Raw genomic sequence first — 19,107 nt, forward strand, 5'->3', positions numbered from 1 at the left:
TTATTTGCTCAGTGCTCAATAGAAAACTTCATATAAGCATTCACATGTTAATTAACATTTGCTAATGAGGAAATCAAACTGCTCCTTACACTCTTAAGGATATTTTAGGGTGCACGGGAGTTCACCCAACCAGTCAACATGTATTTTGTGGACTTGGGGAAGGAATTTGGTCGTGTCACTCTGAGTATTCTGTGGAAGGTGCTCCGGGAGTATGGACTGCCTGGCCCATTGTTTTGAGCCATTCTGTCATTATACAGTGATTGCAAGAGCTTGGCTTGAATTGCCGGGATTGAATTGCCGGGAATAAGTCGGACTTTCTCCCGGTGGGTGTTAGACTCTGCAAATGCTGGCCTTAGTCACCAGTTCTGTTCATAATTTTCATGGACAGAATTTCTAACCCTAGCCGAGTGGGAGAAGGTTTCCACTTTGGGAGGTCTCTGGATCTCTTGTTTTTTTCACAGATGATGTGGTTCTGTTGGCTTCATTAGGTGACGACCTCCGCAGTTCGCAGCAAAGTGTGAGGTGGCAGGAATGAGAATTAGCACCTCCAGAGTGGTGTGCCCACTCTGGCTCAGGACTATTGACCCAGCTGGAGGAGTTTAAGTATCTTGGGGTCTTGTTCACGAGTAAGAGGAGAGGGGAGCAGAAGATCGACAGATGGATTGGTGCAGCGTCTGAAGTCATGCAGACGCTGTAAATGTTTGTCATGGCAAAATGAGAGCTAAATGTAAAAGCGAAGCACTTGATTTACTGGTTGATCTATGTTCCTACCTCATCACCTTTAGTTACAAGCTCTGGGTAGTGGTTGAAAGAACAAGATTGCGGATAAGAAGTGGTGGAAATTAGCTTTCTCCAAAGGGTGGCTGGCCTCTCACTTAGAGATAGATGAGGAGCTCGGGCATTCAGGAGGGGGCTCAGAGTAGAGCCGCTACTCCTCCACATCAAAAGGGGCCAGGTTAGGTGGTTCAAGCATCTTCTGTGTATTCATGTCAGTGTCTCCCTCAATTCCATGCCACGTCCTCCCTCATGGCTGTGTTTCTCTCCCTGTGTTTCACTAAGTTACAGAATCCCAGTCTTTGTATCACCTCCATGCCAGCTAATAAAGCTGTGTTTTTGAGTTTATTTTTCGTCTCTGTGAGTTTGCATTTGGGTCCATTCCTGCCTGCCTGCAGAGCCGTTTTATGACAGCCTTAGTTTCCCCAGGACAAGCTAAAGGATGTGGCTGGGGAAAGGGAGGTCTGGCCTTTTCTACTTAGGCTGCTGCCCCCGTGACCCCGTCCTGGATTAGCGGAAGAAAGTAGATGGATGGACATTTATATTACAACTCTATAAAGCGCCCAGTTTTAAAATACATTCAAAAAACAACTTAAAGTTGTATTTCGTGTGTGAACTATTGTTAAAAAGTAACAATTACAGTGATTTAGTGGTTGTTAAAATGTGTTCAGAGTTTGCAATTCAATGATGATTAATCTCAGCAGTTATGACACACAGATCTCCACTACATAAGCTGCCTTTATAAGTGAAAAGTACCAGTATTGGTATTAGCAATACTGGCTCTATGTTTACTCTCACATCAATACCAAAATTTGCAGCATCGCACAACACTGACTCGATGTCCAGCATTCCAATTACGAAAAAGAGACTGATGGTAAAGGTAGTGGAGGTGCCCTTATTTATGAATAAAAAGAGACTGAGAACGTCATCACAGTAATAATCAGTGTGAACCATTCACAAAAATGTATAAGAAACATTATAGAAATGCACAAAATCAGAAAAGTTTGGGTTTCACAAGCCACAATGAAACTGTTACATAAACCCTGTTCTTATTCTCTCAAGCACTGGGAATCCTGCAAAGATCACACCAAGATCACAACATGCAATACCGAAAGAGGTGAAAAAGAACCCAAGGGTAAGAGTAGAACACCTGCAGAAATCTCTACAACCTGCTAAAACCTTTATCCGTGTGTCCACAGACAGTGTAAGAATAAGTGTAAATGGAAGGACACCACAAAGGAAAACACTACTCTCACAAAAACAACTTTGTGTTATGTCTTACATTTGTAAAAGATGCCTTGGAAGTTCCAAAGACATTGGGGACAAAATCAAAAATGAAACACTGTGCTTGGAGGAAGTGAAAGGCACTTCAAACTAACATGAAAAACTGTGGGGTAAAATTAGAAGAAACCACATGCAAAACAGCGCAAATGTTTTTTAAAGGGGGTTTACAGAGGACCTTAAAAGCGGTCCACCGAGGATCATTTATTAGATAGCTGCTATATTGGATTGCACTAGTCTAGACTGGGCGTGTTTGAAATAAAGCTCTCAGTGAGTGTTTAAACATTAATTCCACCATGATCACACCAAACCAGCCCTGATCAGACCTCTAATTACACAAAATAGCCCACCATGTGTACATGTGAATTCCCACTAAGCAAAAGGTCACCATGGGCTGGAATTTTAAACATCTATCTTTGTGAAGAAATGAGAGCTGTATGTAAAAAAAAAAGAGAGAAAAAATCACCAAGAAAAAACTGGATGTTTTTTTTTTGCATGTTAGGAAAATCTGCAGATGATTGGGGTAGCATAAAATTTGTAACCAATCAGTTATTATATGCATGGAGATGTTAATTATAATCTGAATGATTATGCACTCTGTGAAATTATAGCTTCAAATGAATATTATCATTTACAAATATTGCAGGCTTGTAGATTACATATTGTTAGAATGCTAGTATGCATTACATATATTTCTTTTTTTAATCAAAGTAAACTAAAGGAAAAAAAAACAAACTTCAAGAAGTGTCTGCTGTTACAGGTTTCATTTTTAACTGGTAATCTATTTTTAATCACAATTTACTCACCACTGAGCAATGATGACAAGTCAAACACAAGGGGAAAACAAATCTCCCCTCCCCGAGACTTGATGAATGATATTATCTGTCTTGCATAAACTCCTGGATGAGTTCCGTTCTTAAACTGCTTAAAAAAAATCCTGTTATCGTTGCGGGTGTCTCTGCATGGCTACAACATGGGCGATAATTATGAATAATTACAGACGATTCTGTTTGTTTTGGGGGTGTTCTGCTTAATTTTGAGAACAAAACCAGCTGTTAATTGCTCACAACAGCATCCCTATATGAGATTTTCTGTGAATTCATCTCGTCTACTCGTGTAGGCGTATATGGACACCATGAAAAAGAAATCGAGCCATAAGTAAATGAATTGAGTTAATTGAAATTTCAAGGCTGATTTTTGTTATCACTTTTCACGTACAATCCCGCAGTGACTAATACGTATCACACTGCAAGCATATGCATATATTGACAATCTATGCGCACAAATACACCCACCTCTTGGATGTAACTCTCCCCAGAAGACCCCTCAGGCCACACCAGAGTGGCCTTGACGTTTATGCTGATCTAGCATGGCAACAGCAGATATTGCTCTGCACTCCCTCTTCATATTGTCTGCTCGGCCGGCATGGTTCACTTACTCACCGCTCCGCAGCCTGGCGGCGAATAGACTGTGAACATCCAGACTGTCCATCATGGAGGGGAGTTTGACAGTCTTCTGACAGGCACGCTGAATTGATTCTTCAAGCCCACTGTTTATTTTCGCCTGCCTTGCCAGCCCGTTGCTCAGTTGGGTCCATTCTCTTGCTTGCTTGGTTTCAAGGTCCAACCAACCACCCCACTGCCCCCTCCTCCTCAACCCACCCAACCTATTCCTGTCATTGCACCAGTGACACTGACAAAATAACAGGATGTGTGTTTCACTCCTTGGTTTTCTACGTTTCTTTTTTTTTCTTCTTCTTTTTATTTTTTTTAGTGCCAAGCTACACGGCAATACGTTTTGAATGGCAGCTGGTAAAAAGGAATGTAGCACAAGCTGCTGTCCCTTGTTCAAACAATGCTTTCCCTAGCCACTAACCCTAACCATCAAAAATGAATTCCTAACCATAACCCTTGGCCTAAACCTAATCATAATCTAATTGTTTCCAAACACATTGCAATCACTCTGAGGCTATCATGGTCCTGGGTCTGAACTCAATGTATCTGAACCCTACAGTAAAGTCCAAGTTCTCTTGGATGCCACATGCTTTGCCAGAAGGTTGCTTTGTCTCCAAGAGGATGGAGGAGATACCAGGAGACAGGCAGCTACTCCAGGAGACAGGTACTTAGAGCTGGCCAAGGCTGTAGAAGGTCCTTAACTGACCAGCGGGACCATTATCTGCTCAATTGTGCAAGAAAGACTAGAATCAACACTGCCAGGGATCTACAAAATAACCTTCAGCAGGCCACTAGTGTGACCGTCTCTGGTCTCTTTGGTGGTTTGTTAGTGATGGTCTAGAGAGGCATATCCAGGTAGGGACACTCAGACCTCTACGGGATAGTCAACAGCACCTGGACTGTCATTAGGTATTAGGATAAAATTCTTAGACCTTTTGCTGGTATAGTAGGTACTGGGTTCTTCCTGGTGCACAACAATGCTTGGACTCATGTTGCAAGAGTATGCTGGCAGTTCCTGGAGGATGAACGAATTGATACTATTGACTGGCCCCCACGCTCACCTGACCTAAATCCATTAGAACGCCTCTAGGACATTATGTTTCAGTCCATTTGACAACACCAGATTGCACGTTGGATTGTTTAGGCGCTCAGTGATGCCCTGGTTCAGATCTGAGTTGAGATCTTCTGGGACACCTTTACACATCTCATAATGAACATGCCCCAAAATTGTCAGGCATGCATACAGGCATGTGGGGTCATACAAACTACTGAGTACCATTTTGAGTTGCTGCAGTGAAATTTCAGCAAAATGGGCTAGCTTGCCATATAATTTTTCCAATCTTTGAATCCAACCCTCTGTGGTTGATGCTTCTCAATTCGATCAAACGATGTGGCATCCTTTCATTCCTAACACATTACCTAGTTACCCACTGAATTTGAAGTTCACTTTATTTGAATCATATTTCCAGTGTTCACAAAGCACAACACAATCAGCATGTAGTGCAAAAAGCCCACAACTGAAGAGCCGAAGTGTTGAAATGTCTCTTTATTTTTATTAACATCAACATTATCTGTTACTTTAATGATTAGTTATCAAACTGATTGCATATTAATATTCATTTTCAGCTGATGGACTAATCAATTCTTCAGCTCCACTTCACTGAAGTCTCTGAGCTCCTGGTAATGAGCATGAATAATGGTCTCATAGTTATGTTTATCCAACTCAAGTTTCTTGTTATAGCTAGGACTGCGGCCTTGGATGGATTTTGAGAAAGTTAGTGTAATGTAGGTTGCAGAGCGAAGACCTCAAGAGACAAAACTTTTTCCTTTGTGCAACCTCTTTTACAACTTGCTTTCTACAACTACTACAGCAACTGCATTCCTCCCAAAACTTATTTTGTAAGACAGGTTAGTAGTACGGAAACATGTTGTTTGGGTTACAAGGTCAGCAAGACAAACATGTACAGTAAAACTAAGACAAGAAATACTACAACAAATACTAATTCAACACATGCAGAATTACATTCATACACAAGTAATTGTTTTCAGATGAAGACAGAAATGCAAGAAACAAATTTCATCAAACAAAAACAGATTCTCACAAATTTTATGCAATTCATTGAGCTCTTTCATTTTGTCTTTGGCTTTTCCTTCAGCATCAGGAATGCATGAACGAAGTGCGGTCATAAATATCCAAGATAGCTCATTCACATTCTCAGTCAATACATTCTCCAGTGAGGCAGGTCGATGGTAATAAAACTAAAAAGTCAGTGCTATGACAATATCAGCCTGACCTCAGAGTCATCTCTCGTATAAGATCATTCGTCTTTGTTGGCCGCACCACCGAGTACAGCCTTGACATCTTGTCTGGCTCTCTGTGAAACAAGAAAAATACAATTATGACACTTTAATGCTTTGCATTGCTGAAATTGTCTTACAAGAATAAAGAGGACTTTCAAGTGGGTGTCTTTTGTCTTGTTTGTCCTGTTCAACTAGTGCTGCATGTATTTATTCAGGTGGGTTTCCTAAAGGCCAGTATTTCTACTGACAATGTAAGATCTCACAGTTTTTAGCCTCGCCACTCTTTCCTGTCTCATAATATTTCCAGCAGTACACTTGCCAACAGGAAATAGGTTTAGCTTGCTTTCAAAAACAAATTTCTCTTACTCTTAAAATAACCCTTTCTGTCCAACATAGCGGGAAAGGTTGTTTTATCCCAGTAATGGTGTTTTGGAGAAATATGAGTCAGGCTTCAAGAATGCATCACAGCAATGGTTCTGCATTGCTTAGGGATAAAAATGACTTACTCTTGTTCCTACATGGTATGAACCACAGCATTTTAATGATGCTGATGCTTATGGCACTGTTGACCATGTGTTTACTCCTGGACCCTGTCAAGCATACGGTCCAGAGGGGGCTTCTAGAGGAGTCCATCAGACTACTCTGCACTTTAAAAACAGATGCTCAAGGCATGAGGAGCGCTTCATTTAAAAATCGACACAAAGGGGTCCTGCCCAAGCATCACTATGTTACAGTCAAGGGATAACCAGGGTCATTGGATTTCATCCTTTGTGGTCCATAGATGTGTGTACAAATTCTCAGGGTGATCCATAGGTTAATATTTTGGGACCAAATAGTAGACAGATGGGGCAGATCAGTACTTCTATCCCTAAAAATATCAAAAAACTATTTAAAGAAATGTTGAGAAAGAGACAGAGTTAGAGGCACATTTCTGAAAAGATACGCTTAAATAAAGGTCTGACTCAACAAATTGAAAAAAACTTCCGAGCTGATTGTGGAGCTAAGGTACTTAAGACCCCTGGGATATGAGAGAGTGCTGGCAGCTATGCCAGTTAGGTCTTTAGTCTCCCTTCACAGGACTACATACTGATATTGGCAGCATGGATCCATCTTTGTTTCAGTGCCATTGCTAATTTTACCCCCCATCCATTAAAGCTTCTTCTCTCTCCAGAGGATTTTGAGAATGAGGGTTTCAGTCTCGCAGCTGGTAGCATCTGTATTAAAATCTCTGTAGTTACATCCCACCTGTTCCCCAGCTGAAGTACACACACACTTTAACTGTTAGCAATAAAGTTTGTTTTGGTTATGGTATTTTTTCCCTTACAGTGCCTTAACTCTCCCATGATTTAAACAGACGATCTGCTGAATAAATCACTGGAACTTGTTTCCCCAGTGTGGAGATTTTTGAGATCTTTCTCGGTCTCTGTCTTTGTCCCACTGGCTTTGGGTTGCCTAGAACAATGTTTGATGCAGAATAATACTTACTGTCTTTTGCTGTTCAGCCTCCATTGATCACTCCCCCATGGCTCATCTTCAGTGACCATCTTCCATCACTCTTGCTGGCTCTATTCATCCTCTGACTTTACTCTTCTACTGTCTTTCTACCAGTCATGTAGATATAAAATAAAGTTGGGTTATGGCTGAACTAAACTTTGTAAATATCCACAAAGAAAACACACTTGCATAGTAGTTTTGTGAATTGTAAAATTACACGTCTTTAAAATAGCATCCATTTGAATCTCAGCACTGCAACATTTATGCCTAATCCCAGGTTCAATGTGTTTAATCCTACCAAATTTTGTAAGACAAGAACTGTAAGCCACATATTTTGCTGACACCTTGCAGTTCCTGGTAGAGGTGGTAATGTAACTCTTATTGCCTTAGGAAATAAGACATTTTGTCACCTCGAAAAATGTTGGGAACTTGTTTTAGGCCAATGGAAGCAATTTGTCAAGACAATTTGATTTCATCTAGTCTGCCCTGAGTCTTCAAAGCTTATCCCACAGCAAAAATCCTTATCGACTGTGACTTGCTTCTCATCCACACACACGTTGTCTAGCCTACAGTCTAGCCTGGTTCACCTTATAGTCTCAATTATCACACCTGCTACTGAGGGAAGATTCTCACATGCCTTTGACATTGGAAGAGTCAGAGCCAGAGTGGCTGATAAAGACTAATGAGAATACTTTAATATCTTACCAAAACATCAACACATTTTTCTTTTGCCAGTATAACTGGAGCCATTTACTGGAGCTATTTTGAACTTTAAACAGTCCAGCTTTAATGTGTGCTGAACAGACATTTAAACACAACTATGAAATGTGACACAAACTCATTTACTGAGAATCCATCCATCTTCCACTTCTCTGAACTTATCTGAGTTTTCGTCATTGCAGGCTAAAACGGGAATTCTAGAAGTCCCAACAACTCCCCAACAACACTTTGCATTTCCTCCTGGGGGATCCTGAAGTGTTCCCAGACCAGATGAGCATTACGTCTCCAATGAGCTCTGGGTCTACCCCAGTGTCTCTTCCGAGTTGGGCATGCCTGGGAAAACCTCCAAAGGGGGTTACCCAGCAAGCAGCCTAACCAGATGCCTGAACCACCTTTACTGTGTTCGCTCAGCACTCAGGAGCAGCGGCTCCACTGCAAGCTCCCTCCAGATGTCTGAGCTCTTCATGCTATCTCTAAGGCAAAGAGCCCAGCCACCTTGCAGATAATTACTTGTTATTAAATAGTTGACTAGATAGCATTTGCTGGTTATTAATTATCAGCTGTTTTGGGCAAAGCATAAAAGAGACCAAGCCTAGAGCAAAAGAAGGCTTAGACAATTTATATCATTTAGCACATGAAATGAACTTGTGATTTTTGTGAAGCTGTGCTATGTCTTTTTAAAACAGTAAAAGTGTTTTTCTATCAAAGTTCTTGAGCATTGTTTTCTTAGCTCTTATAGGCACGCTTAGGTGTTTACTTAGCTGTTCAGTCCTTTTTTCTTTATTCAGTCAATGCCCTCAGACCTTGAGAAAATCTTTGCTAGTTTTTACTCTAGCAGCTAGCTAATCATCTCATTATTTTATGTGATATCAGATTTTATGATCAGTTCCATATGTATGTAAATCCAGATACCAAGCAATGCCTTTTTTTGAGGTGATTAAAAAATAATAATTGAACAAATTCTAAAATAATAATTATTCTTAATTTACCTGCATCCTTCCAGCAGAATGACTGTTAAGAAATATATTTAATGTGGCACTGACCACTGCAGAAACCCTGCTTTGATTGAGAGGTAACCTTTCTATGTATGTAATATTTGTTTGCAAACTATTGCATGATGGCTTTTGTTTTTGTAACAGTTCTGTATTGCTGGGTGAAATGCTAAGTAACATACATACTTAGCATAAAAATCTTGGGTGCTTTTCGCTTTTCTTTCCCATTTGCAGGTGTTGTACTAACTGACTGGAGTTTGGCTTAGCCTAATGAGATAGCAGATCATTATACATGAGCTACAATAATTTCCCTAAGCTCCCCAAACCTAGTTTTGTCTTAATTTTACATCCAAAGTTCGAGCTGTCCTGTATAGTTTTTGTACATTTTTAATCCTCAAAAGTACCAACTGTCTATTTTTTGGGGATCTAAAGAAAAAAGCTGCAATTAAGCCAGACTTGTAATCCAATTTAGAAGATTCCCATCGAACACTGGCCGGTTTGGTGTTCCATTTTTTCCCAAAAGACGTCCCAATGCCGTCTGCTCGATGTCCACCGTGAAGGATGCCCTGTATTCTCTTCCCTTAAGAACAAAATAAAACAGAACAATACTAATAATCGAACAACAGAACAAAATAAAACATTTAAAACATCACGCTTGTGACAAGAATAAGAAAGTCATGAAAAGACACCTCACCACGAGGGAGACAAACTGGTGATCTCTCACTATGATGTTAATTTTTATCTGACTGAACAATTTTTAAATGTCTCACAAAGTCAGACTATCATACAAGTTATTTTGCCCTGCAGAGCAGTGAACACTTACTGCCTACACATTACCATACCCCATCCCAGCATACATTTATATAAGCCTGAGGTATATTACATGTCGTACAGTACTTCTGCCCAATACCTAAGAACACATATATAAATACATTACCACTCACCAACATGTTTACATGTCATATGTATCTGCAACCTCTGGTTCTCGGTGTCAGGCTAATCCATATGTGAGCTGTCCCCACGGCAACAACCTCTCAACGTGTCTTTAACAAACCTTCCCAGTCTCCCAGAGCCTGAAATACAAACAGGCGCTCACACACGCATTTCCATTACATTCTGTCCACCCGCCTCCACATTCTTCCCGCCATCTGACACAGCAGCACCCTCCCTTTGATTCTTCGCTGGAGTAAACAGTCCCCCCGCTGCCATCACACCAGAGATGTTCTCATGAATATTCATCAAAGCCAAAGCTAGCGCCCAGAGGGGAGAGTCTCTTTGCGGACAGCGTGAATTGGCCACTTCATCTTCAGGAACAACACTTGTTTGTTTAGGTCTTGCAGTGGTTGTTTATTTCTGCTTTTATCCTGTGTCAGCCCGACTTTGGCCATGAACTTATACAACAAGAAAGGTTTCCTGTTTTGTTTATGTGGGTGTGAATGTTTACTGTCAATTATGGTGTGTTTGTTTAAATCACTATAATGTGTGCATAGTGACTCAGCAATAACGCAGATGTTCAGTTTTACTGGAGAGACAAGAAGTTTACCTGTGTAGGTAACCATACGTGGCCCCAGTGCAGTGTATGGCAATCTTTCCCAACATCTAATGAAAGACCATAATGATCCAAAAGCAGTGGGAATAGCTACAACAGAGTGAGCATCACAATCAAGACAGCATCATCTCTTTAGGGAATTAATATTCAGAGAAACTGAAAATAACTTCTCAAAGGAGTTCAGCATAAAGTCCTTGTTTCATGTTCTTCTCTTTGTCTGCACTAACACGTTTGCTTCTTGGCTTTATCTGGTCCTCCTGCAAGTCTTGGCAATGATACAAGAGACTTTCTCAGATGTTGTTTACAACAAACAAATTTCTCCATAGGGGCCTCCCAGTGGAGAGATTTAGCTGCTGCTTCCACACCCAATAAGATTTGTTGCCGCACCAATAGTTATAAAGTCAAATATGATGGCGCCAACTGAGACTCTTGGAACGCCTTTTGAAACCATTCCCTTTATAGTGAAATAATTTCTCCTCTTATCTTCCGACACAGCTTCTTTATCTTTGTCATGACCTTGCGTGGCAGGTCTGGATAGTCTCTCTCTCTCTCTGATGATAAAATACAAAACAGCAGCGATGGTTTATGTTCAGATGTTTAATAATTTAGCAGGTGCACAGTGCAAAAGTACAGACAAAGACAAAAAAAACCCCTGCATATATTTAACTATTAGCTTTTAAATGTGACTTCACAGTGGCATCATCGTTATCAGTGACGTCTGGTGCTGGAGGAACTCTGTCTCATGTTTCAGTCCCAATAAAAAAAGAATTCTATACACTAGAAGGAACAGAGTGTGGGTGGTTTCATATTATGTTGCAGAATTGTATATTTTGCAATAAACGTAAGACAGACATTTAGGAACTGAATAAATAAATCATCAAAAACATCAGCAGTCACAAATCGTCTCAGCTGCTATAGCTGTAGTTATTCTATTTCCAATATATCACAATTAAGAGTCTTTCTTCCTAGCTTTCACTTTCAAGCAGAGGAACTGCAAATGTGTTGAATTTTCATGTTTACTGAAAAATGTGTTTTGAATAATGGAGTGTTAAGATTCTATTGAGGAGAGGATCAGATGAAGGACAGTGAGGGAGTCATGGTAGGACAACATATACTCATAAAGGTGAAAAAAGAAAAGAAAAAAACACCAAACGCTCTCTCAATCACAGCAAGCAAGGGGGGGGGGTCACCTGTTATTCGGGGGTCATCGCTATGGTAACTTATTCTGCAGACTACTACAAAGCAGAATCTGTTAGGTTTAAAATCAGAGATCGTCCTGACTTATCAATTCTCCAAAAAGTACTGTCACCTTTCCTGGAAGATCCCTTGGACCTCTGTGCATGAATAGTAGTAGGATCTATTTTTTTCTTTCCTTTTTTTGGAAAGAAAAATAGTACCAAAAAAATCTTTGCCTTTCCTGCACTTAGCCTGATTGCCACTGTTACAATTTGCTAAATGTACCGGGGTCAGGAGACACAGAGTCTGTTTAGACACAGGTGAAAACAACTGAAGACAGGTTACACGGTGAGGGAAAACAACGGGAATGAAAGAGGAAGTAATAACAAGGGAACCAAGACACCTCCAAGAAAAAACAGAGGAAACACAGGAGACACTAGAAAATGTAAAAAACACAAAACATGAGAAAGAATATCAGTTGAATCAAAAGTGGGACTAAAACACAAATACTAGACAAGAAACAAAGATAATGATGGCCTGGGTCTGTTCAGGTAAAGAAAAAAAAAGTGTTTGTGCAAAGTGCTGCATATACATTATGTTTATGTGACATTACATAGGTACAATATCTGATTAATAATTCCACAAATGTGGCCAGATCCCAGAGGTTTTTGCTACCATTGTTGCTGCCAGTCTCTGTGCTCATTAGCATCGCAAACTTATCACTTCGCACCCGAGACAGATGACATCAGAGGAAAGACAAATCACTTAAAAGTCAACTTTGCTTTGACAGGCAGAAAATAAAAGGAGTAAACAACAAAGGATGAGTTTTGACTGGTTTCACCAGTTATCTGGAAGTAGCGTGTGTTCAGTGGCAGCCTGCAGAAAAAGGCTGGGACTGTACCACAAGGATCTTTTGTGCTTTCCCCTGGCTTTCCTTATATGGGGAAAGCCAGGGTGAGCTCTTCCATCTAGATGGAATGATTTATGTGTTCAGCACTGGCTGGTCATTGCTGATGTTTTTATTTATCTACTTGCTCCTTTCTGGTAGAAGCTCTGATGCAGCACCGGTGCAAAGGTCTTCTTCTCCTTCTTTCTGTATCCAGCCTGTTGTATTTTAAGCCTTGCTGTCAGAAATACCTACAGATGTGATAGAAGACCTACTAGTCAAATGCCAGTGTGGGGCACAGCTAAACTCTTGTCTATTTCTGCTTCAGAGCATTATCTGTAGACACTGCAGCAGCTAAATAGGCCCTGAACACACCTTTGCATAGAATAACATTATATAGCTCAATGGAGCGTTAATGACAGCACTTATACCAATTACGCTGTGCAGAACCATCTATTCGAACAATAGCAGCTTCTGTGCAGTCCTCCCACATAGAATCATTACTTCACTGTACTTTTATGCAAGTCACTAATATTAATGAAAACTACGCTAATTGCAGGTCCATCATGAAATTCTCCTTTCCGAGTGTGGGGAAAATTCCTTAACCTAAGTTTAGACCATAAAAAACCCTTACTTTTATGATATGTTATCTCTTTTTATGGACTCGCTGCTGTTCTATTCAGTGCTTAGCAGCCACGTCTTTTTAGGCTTGCTTCTCCACCTCCCCTGCCCTCCTTTTGTCATCTCTCTTGGCTTTTTTCAACTTTTTTCTTTTTTCTCCGCCTCCCCAATCACACCATAAATTGGATGGCAGGCAATTAAGTGAGTTGTCGGAGGGCTCGCTGACAGCAATTACAAGGTGTGTAGGAATTCATGGGGAGACATGACGCCCTGCACTTTTGATTTCTAGACTGATGTCTCTTTTTCCTCTTTCCTTTTCAGGACGGAGAATACGTTTAGAAAGGGGAGGGAAAGAAAAGTGAGGGAGCAAAAGGTTCAGGACGGCTTAAATGAGACAGAGGAATGAAGAAAAAGGAGGTGGGATGCAGATGGAGTTGAGAAAAATGAGTGCTCAGGAGAGAAAAACAACAAAGGGAGGATAGCAGAGGGTGGAAAGTGATCAAAGCCCAGCCAGGGTTTTTGTCAAAGACTGCGGGCTGACTCAAAAGAAACTGGAGTTAACCTTATTACACACTCTGCAATCAGCAGTGAACACAAACAAAAGCTGTGGAAGAAAACAGTGGGGATATGTCATTATTTTACTTATTGTTTTTGAGAGGGCTTAGGGTGTTTGGAAACAGGCAATCTCCAAAACATTTGGACATCCCACACGCTGTACAGGCATTATCAGTATTAATGAAAGTTTCAACTTTTTGAGAGTTCAATGGTCTGATTTGATTCAGCTATTGTATTTTTCCTGAATTCCCTCGTCTTGCTCTGTCAGTGTATTTCCAATTATTATTTTTTTCAAATTTTATTTAACTGGGTGAATGGCGCAGAGGTTAGCAATCTATTCGTCAAAGGAGACAAGGAAGCAATCAGGTTACAATTGGCTTCCTTAGTAAATTGATAGAATAGAATAGAATAGAATAGAATAGAATAGAATAGAATAGAATAGAATAGAATAGAATAGAATTCAACTTTATTGTCATTGCACATGCATAGGTACAGGGCAACGAAATGCAGTTTGCATCCATCCAGAAGTGCTTTAGTGATATAGATATATTACAATATATATTAGCAATAATATAGATATGTGAGTATATTACAGAAATGGGTCTATTATGGTATGTTATAATGTACACGGTATGAAGTATGTTGTGAATATTCTATAACTATAAGTATGTACAGGCTGTAGTGAGTACAAGCTATGTACAGGATATGAACAGGATATAAATATGAAAAACTATACAGAATATGAAATGAAATAAATAACTTTACAGAATCTGGGATATACAGCTATACAGAAATGGGAACTATGCAAGTTGTAAACAGTTGTAGGATTAAAGATTATCGAATGTACAGAATGATTATTTACACAGAGCTATACAGTAGTGCAGTTAAGATAAGTGAGGGTGTGGATAATTTCTACAGAGGCTATATAAAGTGCTAGTGGTTGTGAGTGGTGGTTCAGTCCATGTTATTATTGTGTTTGAGGGTACAGTTGTCCATTGTGGGTGTGTGTATGTTCAGTCCATGAGTTAACGTAGGTCAGATGTCAGGAGGCAGAGTTCAGGAGTCTGACAGCTGTGGGGAAGAAGCTGTTCCGGTACCTGGTGGTCTTAGTCCGGAGGCTCCTGTGGCGCCTCCCAGAGGGCAGGAGGGTGAAGAGTCCATGTGATGGGTGACTGGGGTCTTTGATGATTTTCCCAGCCCTTTTGATGTCTTTAACATCATGAATCCCGAGAATCTCTGCTTCTATAATTGAAGCAGAGGAGTACAGAAATCATTTGAGACAATACAGATCAAAGTCATTCTACTTTGCAGGACAGTTAGGAGTTTGAAAGGGTAGAATTTTCTCCTGATATATAGCATACATTAGTCCAGTTATGTCAAGTACACATCTATACAATTTTTTATTATGATATCAGTTTAATGACATAATCAAAAAAGTTTTATATACTATATATTATTACAAAATATATAAAATTAATCTCTCTCATGCACGTGTTTAAGCTATCAAACATGAAGAAAATGACTGCGTTGTCCCAAATGATAAGAGGAGAAATTACTTCATTACACCAAGAAGGCAAAGTTTCTAAAAAGATAAACACATTTTGCAGCATAGAAGGTAAGACTGTAAATTATGGGGCAGGAACAAAATTTCTACATGGGGAAAAAGACCATTTAAACCAGAGCCAGAGATGGACGCATGTGATACCAACCAAACCTTGCAGGAGAACCAAATACAAGCAGGAACAGCTGCCAACAAAATGGACAGGGTGTATACCTATGCTTGGTATAGCATGTAGGGGTCTTACACATATAATTTATTTCTTTTTTAAACAGCATATTTTAAGTGCAATATGGATTCTCTGGAGATTCAATTTCATATGTAGAATTTCTTAAACGGTATCTTATTAACATCCCAAATGAAGCCCAGCTGTAACGTTACAGTTACATATAATTGTATGCATTCATTTGGTGATGCAGAAAATTATAGTTGTTTTCATACTTGAATAAGTATAGAATCACGCTGCTAAGTCTGTTTTACACTGCTAGAATTGCAGCTAATGTTAAATGTTTCCAGTTTAAAGTTTCAGAACTCTAATGTGCAGAAATCAACAGCAGCATCGAGAGTGAGCTCATTGGTAACATAATTAAGTCAAATTAAAATGTTTTTTTTACAACTCTCTGCACTAAATTGCCGGAATAACAATTTTCTGGGCATGAATCTTTTATCTACAACAGGGGGAATTTTACAGTTATATCTACATGTTCTTTACAGATTTTTGCACTATTTTTTTTTTTTATCATCATCACCACCTGATACATCTCTGACTTGAGTAGGCTGCACTCGCAAGGATAATTTTTGTACAGAAGAGATGATGCATGAAACTCTATTTTACTATTTTATGTGAGTACGCATAGATCCTGTAGCAGAACGCTCTGGCTCGGCTCAACAGAGAGAGTTGATCAAATGTTGAGGTGCCTGAGACCACCTCCTCCAGAGTGTCTTGATGTGGGTTCATATCGGGATAGGGATAGCTCAGTAGGTAGAGTGGATGCCCCATGATCGGAAGGTCGGGGGTTCGAGTCCACTGAACGGCTACCCTGAGGTACACTGAATATATAGAATCGAGTGAGCAAGGTACCGTCCCTACACACTGCTCCCCAGCCGCTGCATTGGTGGCTGCCCACTGCTTCGCTGGGTGAATGGGTTAAAGGCAGAGGAGTAATTTCCCTACGGGGACTAACACATACAGATACACATTACATTATCCATCCATCCCCCTCAAGTGTAGAAGGAGAACTTGAGGATCCTTCACAGCATCTATGCTGTTCTAAGGACTGTGCTTTTCTTGGCAGAGGTCTCATATGTAATTTCTGGCATCGACTGGAGCCGCTCGCCCAGTTTGGGGATCATTCATCTTCTCAGCTCCTCTCTCGGCCCTTGGTATTTCTCCAGCTTCTTGTGTTTCTTCTCGCTGATGCTGCTATCACTTGGTACAGCTGCATCTATCATAATGGCTGCCTTCCTCTGTTTGTCCACCACTGCTATGTCTGGTTAGTTAGCCATCACTAGTTTGTGCATTTGTATCTGGAAGTCTCACTATATCTTAGCTCAGTCATTCTCAACCACCCTAAGTGAGCTGTCCCATTTTGACCTTGGCTGTTGAGGCTACTCTGCTCACAGCCAGATCTCTCTCAGTCCCATTGCCACCAGAAACATGAATTCATTTATAAATGTCCAAAGTTTTTATTTTTAAATTCTGGCATTGAGGATAATTTTTTTTAAGTGTGTTCAGTTCTATAAGAAAAAATAATAATTCTCCGTCTTTGAATGAAAGAAGTCTAGGAAAACAGAAGCAAAGCCAGCACAATGGACTTAAAGAAAAAAGCAGAGTTGCCCTGCAAGAATGCTGAATTAGCCACAGCATTTGCTGCAATATGACATAATTGGGCAAGTTGTTGCATTAGCCTAACATACATGCAAGTGCACATTCATTAGGCGATTACTTTAGATGGTGACTGCTGTGTTTCGCTATTCACCTAATGACTGTCCTGATGAAGGACTGTTGAAGAGTGATGTGAAGTGAGTATCACAAATCATTATGAATAATTTTTTTTACTCCAACTAAACTTTCTGGACATAAAGCAACACTCCCTGCCACCAACACTGCAGGGGACTGTTTTTACTCCGAATATCTGCTAAATAAGTTGCTTTCTACAACTGATTATTGGACTGTTTCTAAAATTGAGACGGATTCATGCTGTGAAAGCTTTGCTCTGTCTGCCTGCTCATCTTCTCCTCACTGTGCCATCAGTCTGCTACACCATGCACGCACACACCAAACAGAAGAGAAAAAAAAACCCATTTTGTATCATGACAAATAAAGTGCTTTAAAATGACACCAAAGTATTGAAGGAATCTAATTACAAACAACTGAGCACAGAGGTTTTTATAACAAAAAAGAAAAGAAAAGAAGAAAGAAACGTGAGAGACAGCCATGAGGAAATGCACTATAATGTGACCATTTGTGCCTCATTACACTCTGGACGAAGGCTTTATCACGCTGAAGTGGGCAAGACCCTCCCCCCATCTCAACTGTTTCAGGATATGAAGCGCATCCGAGGATTAAAGGAACTAATTGATATTTGTTTTCTGTCCATCTGGAGCCGTGTCAAAAAGCAGCTAATACTTTCATTACCATGTAAACCACGCTGTTTCTTTCTTTTTTTCTGTAACAGCAGCAAAGTCTGAGGTTCATTAACAGAGCCCTTGTGCCCAGGACCACAAATAATGAACCCAAGACTTACTCTGGGGTGCGCGCCCTACACATTTAGTTTTTGTCCCCATAAGCAAAACACGTCCCTGTAATGTGGCACTATCAAGACATAGTGGGCCTCATAACAACAGGAAAACACACACACACACGCACACAGACACGCACATGGGGGTTGCATGTTTAGCCCCATAAGAACAACACGTTCCCATGATGTGATACTATCAAAAGATATTGGTCCTCACAACAAGAGTACACATACAGGCACACTAACACATGCACACACGCATACACACACATGTACCACAGCAAAGGCGCACAGGCGCAAACACTTATTCTAGAAAGCGGTTTCCACATTCACTGTTGAATAATAAATACCGGCACGCATATACAAAAGCATTGTCACACCCACACTTATTTTAAATGCTTTATACGAATTCATTGTTGAATAATACATCAAAAGCATGGTTTAAGGACACAGAGTACAAAGCAAGGTCACAACCTCACTGCTTGGTTATCTGTTCGTACATCATTAAGAGCTACATAAATTAGAGACAGTCTACCCTTATTGCGCTGCACTGTATATTAAAACAAACGTAAGAAGCAGAATACAGGATAAATGAAGAAAACATGCTCCTCTTTAATCCTGAACACTGGTCCACTGGAAGTCACCAACTGGTTTGTGTGCAGTTGAATTCTGCAGATTCTGTGCAAAAGCATTTTTTTGTGTTTGTGTTTATCTTATTTTATTTATATGCTAATGTTGGATCAATAAGACTCAGTTTTAATGTATTCTACATAATAATCTCATTGTTTTCATTATATTCACGCATCATTTCTATAGGTACAAGAGCTAATTTTTTTTCCTTTTCATGCTCACGCTTGAGAAATCTAAATATTGACCCTACTAATGGTAAAACAAGCTCAGCCCTTGTGCATATTTCTAGACATTTTAAAGAACAAATAGCTCCACAAGCATTTAGCGTGCTTGCAAGTAAATAGATAACAGCACCTTTAAACAATATACTTAGGT

At 40.1% G+C, this 19,107-nt stretch overlaps 1 long non-coding RNA gene across 1 annotated transcript; it reads right to left on the bottom strand.

Annotated features, from left to right (window-relative positions):
• Positions 1-5,045: 5,045 nt before the first annotated feature.
• LOC145420490 (uncharacterized) lies at positions 5,046-14,200 on the bottom strand. Its single transcript, XR_013901809.1, has 3 exons — positions 9,961-14,200; positions 7,296-9,596; positions 5,046-5,884 (listed from the first exon to the last, which is right to left on the bottom strand). It is a non-coding gene; the product is annotated as an uncharacterized LOC145420490 (long non-coding RNA).
• Between the last annotated feature and the right edge of the window lie 4,907 nt (positions 14,201-19,107).

The sequence above is a fragment of the Astatotilapia calliptera genome, chromosome 15 (genome assembly GCF_964374335.1).
Source record: "Astatotilapia calliptera chromosome 15, fAstCal68.1, whole genome shotgun sequence".
NCBI lineage: Eukaryota > Metazoa > Chordata > Actinopteri > Cichliformes > Cichlidae > Astatotilapia > Astatotilapia calliptera.